Here is a 9,499-nt window from a genome sequence, read left to right on the forward strand (position 1 = left end):
TTGATTTCCAGTTCCCTGTTCCCTTATCACCGCTCCCTAGGCCATCCCGTTTCCCTTAATGTACCTCCCTATTACCCTTCCAAACAAATTTCCTAACTTATACGTACCACTGCGGTTTAAATGAAGGCCATCTGAGCGCAGATCCCTATCTCCTACCCACCCATTAGGATCTAGAAATTTCACTCCCAGTTTCCCACATACCCACTCCATAGTCTCATTTAAATCCCCAATCACCCTCCAGTCAGTATCCCTCCTACACAGTATTCCACTAATAACAATGTCCGCTTTCTTAAACTTCACCCGTGCTGCATTTACCAGATCCCACACATCTCCAACTATGTTGCTACTTATATCAGCTTGCCTTACGTTGTTGGTAGCAACGTGAAACACTACCACCTTCTCCTTCCCCTCCTCCCTCTCTTCTACTTTCCTCAACATCTGCCTCAACCTAATTCCTGGATAACATTTTACCCTGGTTCCCTTTCCTCCACACACTTTCCCCACGTGTCTAACGATGGAATCCCCCATGACCAGAGCCTCAACCCTACCCACCTCATTTTATCCCCTCCCCTCCTGGTCAGCCCTGTCATTCCTGATAGCTGCAGAAGCTACTTCCTCCTCTCTTTTCTCCTTCCCATGACCCTGTTCCACCTGTTTTTTCCTATCCTCTACTCTACATTTCCCTTTCCTACCTTTTCCCTTCCTCCTACTTCCACACATCTCATCAACAGTTCCCTGTCCCTCATCTTCCCTCTGTTGTTCTACCTGGAGTGACTCGTACCGATTTCGCACAGACACCTGTCCTGAATTCTGATCCTGAATAGAGCCCTTAGCCTGCAATCTCCTTCCCCTTAGAACATTAGACCACCTGTCTTCTACAACTCCCCCCTTTCCTTCCCCTCCCTCTTGTACACCTACTGTAACCTGTACATTGTTTGAGGGAGTCCTATCTTCCTTCCTGTCTTCTGTGAGAATCCTAATTATCTCCCTCAAACTTTCCAACTCCTCCCGCATACCCCTCAATGCCTCGCTACACCCATAGTTCGTACACTCGCGCTCCTTAGACATTCTTTATGGATGAAATTACAAATAAAATAACTTATTTGCAAAAAAATAAATGAACGGAGGGATATATTGTCTGGGATAGTACTCAAAGATCACACAATAAGGTAATTTGTATACGACTACACTACAATACTACTTAGTCGTGCTCTATTTTTTATCCTACAACCCCTAACAGGATAAAAACTGCTGTTAATTACTGAATATCGAAAGTAATACACAAGAACTACACAATTCCAAACTGCAATTAAGCCTATCCTAATTTCAACAGTATTTTAGTACGAGTTTCTACGGATACCTCTACTACACCAGTACTACACAAATATTTTACAATAATAAAATAAGCACACTAAATTCTAATAGGATGTTACTCGTATACTACTGTACAGTACACTACAGTAATTTTTAAACTACTTTCAGACGTATCCTAATTACAATACCGGTACTGTGTGTTACTACTAAGCACAAACAGAAATGAAATTTGCAAGAACTACTGTACTCAAAGATTACCAACGAAGCTAAATGCTTAGAGAAATTATTATTAGTATTACGGTCTAATACACACGAAGGATAACACACGAATATAGCAGGCAAGATACGGCACTATCTAAATGTACTGTATCTATACTACAATGTATCTACACTACCGGTACACTACACTGAGTTTATTTAAATGCTTAAGTAGCGGAAGGATTGCCGTATACGAAAAACATGAATATAACTGGCTAGATACTATCTAATATATTATACCTTATCTTCACTACAATTCTACTGAAATGTGGTTATGTGATTATTACAGCTGGTGGATTACTATTATTTTCCCTACTCCATGGGACGCAGAATAAAAGTGTCCTTAATTAGGCCTACTGAAAAATACTAGGTTGTCTACAATAATTTCTCAAATATTTCTATCAAAACTAATCCTACTACAGGGACTTGAACTGCAATTACTGGGATATATGAACTTTATTATTATTAGCTAACCGCTCATAAATACTGAAAGATCGAGGGAGCGAAATATAAATTACGGATACTTTAACTACCTACTCAGAAGTACAAATGATTGGAATACAAGGTCAGCTGATTTTTATTTATATTTACTTGACTACACTACTTCCTTTGTTCACGACTGTAGCCAACAATGCAATATTTGACTATGAGGCGCGACAATAATCAATAACTATACAACGACTGTTAACTATTACCGTGTAATCTCTTTAACTACTTTTTAAATGGAAGTGGTTTTAATGTAGTAAATTATTACCTTCGCGATAGTTTGGACGGATATCTATACGAAATACCGGAGAAATTTCGGCGGAAGTTACGGTACTATTCCTTACGAAAATCTGCCTTTGTAAGTATTATACCAACGAACCTACAGATATTCACAAATATTTTTAAAGTTAATATTATTACCTAAAGTATTTCCTAAACCTAAATTTGAAACAAGGTACACCTAGCTAGCCTACTTAACCTAGAAAACGTAATTTACTGAAGACCAACTGAATTACTTGTTATAAAATTTAAATAAATATCACTACTCCCAATTTCTACCAACAAGCACTAAATACCACTATATAAATAGCACTAAGTGAATCACAAATACAAAAAATTAAGCTATTTCACTAGATTTTAACTACTTTATCACTACAATAATGCAAGAGCTCTCTCAACAGCCAACCGTTCTCAAGCGCATCCAACAATGCAATCCTTGGTCATTCGGTCATTCTGCATCATTCTGTCATTCTGGTCATTCTGTCGGTAGTAATTCTGGTGTCATTCAGGCAGTTATTCTATTAAAATTGGAAAGGAACGTTCTCTTGGGAAGGGACGGACACTAGATTACTTGGCAGAGAAGAGACACTGTAGAATAAAGTCAGTGAAGATAGCAGTATATGAAGTTAGTCAGATTAGGCAGTAGTTGAGCCTGCCACCAGTTAGTGAAGACAGCGGTATAAGAAATTATTCAAATTAGGCAGCAATTAAGACTGTCAAGCAGTAGAACTGGCTAGCAGTGTCCCACAGGGTAAAGTACAGGGACAGTACTTAGAGAGCTCACTGAGTGTTCGAAGGAGACTGTAGTTTCAGCTAGCATTCGCCTTAGAGTTCTGTGTTCGAGTCCTGAAACCGTCAGGGAATATTCAGAGGAACACCACAACGAGGATTCAAGAGAGAAGCAAGAAGAAAGAAGTTTCAAAACCCGAGATAAGTATCAACTAGTTAAGAAACTTTAAAAGACTGAAGGGAATTTATAAATGTTGTAAAGTGAATCATAGAAGTGTGTGTATTTTCCAAGGAAGTCAGAGACTGATAAACTGGTTATTTAAAAGTAATATTGAGAAGAGAATAATTACAAGTGTGATGTAATATTATTGGAAGAGTATATTTGATAGTTTGTTTAAATAAATTAGACTAAGAATTTAATGGTGTCAGAAAGTGTCTTATATAAAGGTCAATCTGATATTCGAACCCAAGTCCTCAGCCTGTCCTGTTCATAGAATACCACAGGTGGACCAGAAAATTATTTGGTGTCAGATTATGGGGTAATTAATTAGTTAGGCTGAAGTAATAACCTACCTAATACAAGCTTGTACATGTTCCAGAAAGTTCGAGTATTGTGAGACCAGTGTTGAAAGGAAGTATCCAGCAGCAAACACTTGGAGGCATCATCAAAAAAGTTACCAGCAGTAGCAGCCCAGCTCAGAGTCCTGTTTTATTCGACAGTAGGGTGAGTCAAATTCCTAGTTCATAATGGACGGGTCAGATAGAAGTGGTAGTCCTGCTCCCAGCAACGTTGATGTAGCTCATGAGGAAGTAGTGCATGCTCACCATTATACTACAGTAACAGAGGCTTTAAAACTTATTGGAGCAGAGTTTGACAGCTCTTACCCTGATAGGTTAAGAGAATTTTGTGAAAATGTGGAGACTGCATTGAGGCTAGTGAGACCAGGCGACCTAGATTTATTTTACAAATTAATCCTAACAAAGATTACTAAAGAAGCATGAAGTAAGTTGATAGTAAGATCAGATATCCAAACATGGGAAGATATTAAGGATGCGCTAGAAGAATATTATAGCGAAAGGCGAACAACAGATTTCTATGCATGTCAGTTGTTCGCAGCCCGACAAGGCAAAAACGAAAATATTGCTCAATGGGCCCACAGGATTGACCGGATGGGCACGGAACTGAGAAACACGGCCACACAGGGGGAAACACCTGTAGCTAGGGAACACCAGGCGAGATTTATCAGAAAACTAATAAAGGCTAGTTTTGTCCAGGGCCTTAAGGATGAAAGAATCCAAAATTTAATTAAAAGTAGAAACGCTCAAACTGTAGAACAAGCTATGGATATTGCTAGAGAGGAGGAGACTGTTATCATCTCCAATCAGGCAAAACAGCAATTAATGACACAGGTGCGAAGACCTGTAGAGGTAAGAACAAAGTCGGAACCTCACTATCAAAGGACGTCCATGTCCGCCCGTAAACCTAAGAGACAGGCAACCATTAGAGTCATATGTTACAACTGTGACAGAGAGGGACATCTCGCCCGTGATTGTAAAGCTCAAACAACAGTAAAACGGGAACCGAGACGAGATACCTGTAGCTACTGTAAAAAGATAGGGCATCTTAAGAAAGACTGTAGGAATAAAAGAGAAAGGAGGCAAAGTGAAAAGCACGAAATAAAGATTTGTGAGATTATAAGATGTTATAATTGCAATAGGATGGGACATACCCAACGGTATTGTAGGGAAGTCCAAAGACAGTGCGGAGACAGGGCAGACAGAAATTGGGCTAAACCGAAAACCCAAAATTTAAACGAGAAAGGGGCCGCCAATACGGGTCGAAAGGCGGGTCCCAGGAATTAAACGACCCACAAAGTAACGAACCACGGAGTAGGGGAGCCCCGAAAAATCTGTCTGCTAAAGAAAAAGTGGACAGGAGGACAGATACACGGGAAGAACATGATCGAACCGGCTCTATTCTACTTCGAGCCAGAGAGCGTAGGGAACCTCTCAAGCTCCTTATTGATACGGGAGCTGATGTCAGCCTAATTAAGGAAAGGAGTGTGCCCAAAAAGGAAGTCCATTATCGAAACCCAATAATAGAGTTATCCAGTGTCACAGGAAGGACATCCCATACAAGGGGATCTGTGAAGTTACATATAGGGAAATCCACCCCTGAGTTTCATGTGGTAGGAGATGAATTTCGTTTGTCAGTAGATGGACTCGTGGGAAGAGACCTTCTACAAGACAGTATAATTAATTATCGCGAAGGGTACGTGGAAATCTTTGGACAAAAGTTCCCTATGGGATTAAGTATAAGAGAGATTAGTTGCATAGCAATAAAGGGCATGAATCATCCACGAGAGAATAAAAGTGTAATTTATCTTGAGGTGCCGGATCGGAAGGACCCCCTTCGATTCCTGATAGATACAGGAAGCGAAGTGTCCTTTGTGAAAAGAAAGCTTGTGCCACGAGAGGCACTAATTGTGAATGAGCCTACCTTAAAATTAAGGGGGCTAGGCACAGAAAAGATCGAAACTAGGGGCAGAGTAAGACTCCTAGTAGGGAAATCGAACCCTAACTTTTACGTTGTGGATGAAAACTGTAATTCACATTATGATGGCATTATTGGAAGGAATGCTTGAGAGATAGCATAATTAATTTCAAGGAAGGTTATGCTATAATAGCAGGGAAGGAATACCCCTTAGGTGAACGGACTGCTCAAGTCCAGGTAATACGTCTCGAACCCCGAACAGAGACTATAATAGAAGTAAGGACAGATAAGCGAATGGCAGATGGTGCAATTGAAAAAAGGGAGGTTCTGCCAGGAATATATGTAGCAAGTTGCCTAACAAAAGCACGTAATCACAAGGCAGTAGTGAGCGTGCTAAATACAAGAGATGCACAAGTTGAATTTGAAATGCCAGTACTCTGCATCCATGAAGTCGAACCCGTGACACCTCCGAAGCAATATCAGCGAAGGACAGTCAACCATGTAACCCAAGTAAAACATGAGAACACGAAGTCCCGAGAACAAAGGGTGATAGACCAATTAAGGGTCGACCATTTGGCACCCAAAGACCGAGAAGAGTTGTATGCCATCTGTGCGGCATATAATGACATTTTTCACCTGGAAGGGGATAAATTAACTTACACCGATGTTTTACAACATGAAATTCGGATCAGGGAAAATCAACCTCCAATTAATGTGAGACCTTACAGATTACCGGAGGCTCAAAAGGAGGAAATCCAAAGACAGATGGACGAAATGCTAGCAAACAAAATAATCGCGCCTAGTACCAGCCCGTGGTCTGCACCGTTACTCATCGTCCCAAAGAAAATGGATGCTTCAGGAAAGCAAAAATACCGCATTTGCATCGATTTTCGAAAGCTCAATGAGGTGACGATAGGGACGGTGTTTCCAATTCCTCTCATATCAGAGCTTTTAGATGCTTTAGGAAAAGCACGTTACTTCTCTACTCTGGACCTAGCGTCGGGGTACCATCAGGTGTTAATAAGGCCAGAGGACCGTGAGAAGACGGCATTCTCAGCCTTAGGACGGCACAACAAGTATTTGCGTATGCCGATGGGGCTTAAAGACGCTCCTAGTACCTTTATGAGGCTCATGACGACAGCAATGTCAGGTCTAAATGGTGTAAAATGTTTGATTTATATGGATGATATTTTAATTTATGAGAATTCAATCGAGGACCATAATCAGAAATTGCGGGAAGTGTTCCAGAGGCTCAGGGAACACCGGCTAAAATTACAGCCAGATAAGTGCGAATTCCTGCGAACAGAAGTGGCATTTCTAGGCCACGTGATTACCGAGAACGGGGTGCAACCGGATGAACGAAAAGTTGAGGAAGTGAGAAATTTTCCAAGGCCTACAACCACCAAACAATTGAAGGGATTTTTAGGCTTGAGCGGGTATTATAGGAGATTCATACCTGAGTATAGCAAGATCGCAAAACCTCTATATGAACTCCTGAAGAACAATGTCCCTTATGTATGGACAGACAAACAGGAGATGTCAATTGCTGAAACAGGAGATGGCTTTCAACATCTTGAAACAAAAGTTGACCGAAAAGCCCATATTACAATATCCAGACTTCGAAAAGCCATTCATCCTAACTACAGATGCAAGTGGTGAAGCTCTCGGAGCCGTTTTATCACAGGGAGAATTAGGGAAAGATTTACCAGTGGCGTATGCGAGCAGAACTCTAAATAAGGCAGAAAAAAACTATTCAGTGACAGAGAAAGAATGACTTGCAATTGTATGGGGAGCGAAGTACTTTAGACCATACCTATTTGGGCGACATTTCACAGTAGTGACAGATCATAAGCCACTGAAGTGGGTATTCAATGTCCAAGATCTGTCATCCAGGTTAATAAAGTTCAGGCTAAAGTTAGCTGAATATGATTTCACGATAGTGTACAAGATGGGTAAAACAAATAAGAATGCCGATGCATTAAGCAGAATTCCTGTTGTGCCTGAAAAAGCGGTACAAGTCGTGAATTCAGAGGGAATCATATCCCAAGGGACTGCTGAGACAGGTGAAACTGAAAGAGTAAAAAATGAGCGGAATGATCTCGTGGACGCGGAAGCAGAGAGGTCAGGTGGGAAGGTACAAACCAAAGACTCTAACTCCGAGGATGAAAAAGCAGAGGAGAACGAGTCCAAGGAGCGTAAAGATTTGACTGAGGAAGAAAAGTTAGCAATACTACATGATGCCCACACGTCCCTTGTAGGTGGACATCAGGGGATCACAAGAACATTAGCACGAATAAAAGACGTTGTTCAGTGGCCAAACATGAAGAAGGATGTGGAAGCCTTTATACGCTCCTGTCCTTCATCTCAGAGATATAAAATTACAGATCCGGAAATTAGAGCACCGTTAGTATTAACAGATACTCCAAATACTGTTTTCGAAAAGATATCATTGGATGTTGTAGGCCCCCTACCAGTTACCAAAAGACAGCATAAGTTCGTACTTACTTGCCAGGACCAATTGTCCAAATATTTAGTTGCAGTACCAATGGTTAATCAGGAAGCTGATACTGTGGCGAAAGCATTGGTAATGAACATTATTAGTGTATTTGGGATACCGAGCTCAATTTTGACTGACATGGGGAGCAACTTCATGAGTCAAACTTTTAAAAGGCTGTGCAAAATTTTACGAATTCAAAAGGTACACACAAGTGCATTTCGGCCACAAAGTAATGGTAGTATAGAGAGAGCACACAGAGTGCTCACCGAGTATTTGCGCCACTATATTTGCAAGGAACAGAACGATTGGGATGAATATTTACCCACAGCCACGTTCGTGTACAATACTACAAAACACAGTAATACAGGATTTACGCCCTATGAATTAATATTCGGAAGAAAGGCGAATATTCCGGGAGTCCTCCAAAGGAAACCCGAGACATCTTATAATGAGTATCAAAATGTAGTCGAAGACTTAACTCGCCGACTACAAGAAAACCATGAGATTGCTCGAAAAACACTAATACAGAATAAAGAGAAAGAAAAAGAGATATGACAAACGACAGCACGACCTAACCTTACAGGTAGGAGATAAAGTATTGTTAAGGGATGAAACCCTGAGACGGGGTAGGTCCCGAAAGCTAGAACCTCCGTTTAGAGGCCCCTATGAGATAGAGCGAATTGATGGCGTAAACTGTCTTCTAAAAACTAACAGAAAGGGAAAATTAATAAAGGTGCATAGGAACAGATTAAAATTATATATTTGAATGTGAGAAAGGATTGGCCTCATTTCGGCCGCGATGGTCTTGCGCTCTTCACCATCCCAACGGCTTTTTAGAACTATCGATAGTTGCTGGTGTGGTTAGTAGAAATACCGTACCAAACTGCGTGCAAAATTTTTGAAGAGAAATTAGAAATTTAACCTGGGGATATTGAAGCCAAGGAATTTTGGTACGGGAATATCAGTGCGTATATATCCTTAGTACCCGTCACGAAAAGACTTGTGAGATAGCGAGGCCACAGTCTAGATGTCAACCTCACAAAGGGACAACAGCGCTGGAAAAGCTGAGTCCTGCACTTAATAAATAAGTGCCCCTGTATTTGAAGGTGACACAAATTAATAACAAACCCCTACATACATAGTGATTGTAATGTAGAATGTAGATGTAATTGAAAACCTGGATCAGTAGAATAAGACAAACTAACACAAGAATATTACACTTACAAAAGTATAGCAACTTTTTGTTTTCTTTACAGGTCATACGACAAACGATATGGAGAATCCCAGAACGAAAATAGTCTATACTCTAGCTTTAATATGCATATTAAATTTTATGGGAGAGGCGTTAGATTTTCAGATTATGCCTTACGAGAAAACACCAGGTGTTTATTTTAAGAATCAAGGGGAAATGCAATTATATACCATAGAGTGGAAATTAATCA

General features: G+C 40.5%; 1 protein-coding gene across 3 annotated transcripts in view; it reads right to left on the reverse strand.

Moving 5' to 3' along the window:
* LOC136858560 (uncharacterized) overlaps window positions 1-9,499 on the reverse strand; it is a 106,306-nt gene that overhangs the window by 16,923 nt on the left and 79,884 nt on the right. The window lies entirely within an intron of this gene.

This window comes from Anabrus simplex, chromosome 1 (genome assembly GCF_040414725.1).
Source record: "Anabrus simplex isolate iqAnaSimp1 chromosome 1, ASM4041472v1, whole genome shotgun sequence".
Taxonomy (NCBI): Eukaryota; Metazoa; Arthropoda; class Insecta; order Orthoptera; family Tettigoniidae; genus Anabrus; species Anabrus simplex.